We start from the raw sequence: 741 nt of genomic DNA on the forward strand, positions 1-741 counted from the left end.
ACAACTCACACATCATATATTTTTTTAAAAATCTATCAAAAACTGAGATTTCCTTTTTGAAGAACTTATAAAGTGTTCTTTAAACGAAGTGTTAATGTTGGTTCCCTCGGTAAATGAACACTTCTGGTTCTTCTGTGAACGCTTAATTACTCTTCTCATTGAATCATTTTTGTTCAAACCGTTGAAAGTGATATTTTCAAAATTAAATGATCGACAGAACTGATGATTATAGTTATAATTATAATAGTACTTTAAGATCATGTAAACTTGCATTTTATATTAACTGTGATGTCGTAATATCAAGAAGTCAAGAGCAGTGTGTAATGGTGTAGAGAAAAATTATATACATAAAATAAAAACCTAACAGTAATCTGATGTAGATTCCCAGAAAGCCAAACGTTTGGCACAGCGCATCAAATTAGGTGTCGTAAAGAGAATCAAGCGACAGGTTTTACTTCTCTAGAGACAATTTGAACCACGGGAAACGGTAACGGTAATTGCTCCTCTCTACACGCTTGTTGCATTTCCTTGAACACCTTTTTCTTGCAACGTTATTCATTAATATTTCTTTTATTCAGTTTCATTATTTCTTTCTTCTGACGTGAACACTTTTCTTTTCTGAAGCCTTTTCTTTCTCCTTATTTCTTCCACCTGTGTTCGTTCTCTCGTCTACACTTCCTCGGTGATGAGTTGGTAGCACTGTGTCTTCTCAGAAATGTAGTACGAAAATTATTATATCAG

This window comes from Penaeus monodon, chromosome 34, assembly GCF_015228065.2.
Source record: "Penaeus monodon isolate SGIC_2016 chromosome 34, NSTDA_Pmon_1, whole genome shotgun sequence".
Classification (NCBI taxonomy): domain Eukaryota; kingdom Metazoa; phylum Arthropoda; class Malacostraca; order Decapoda; family Penaeidae; genus Penaeus; species Penaeus monodon.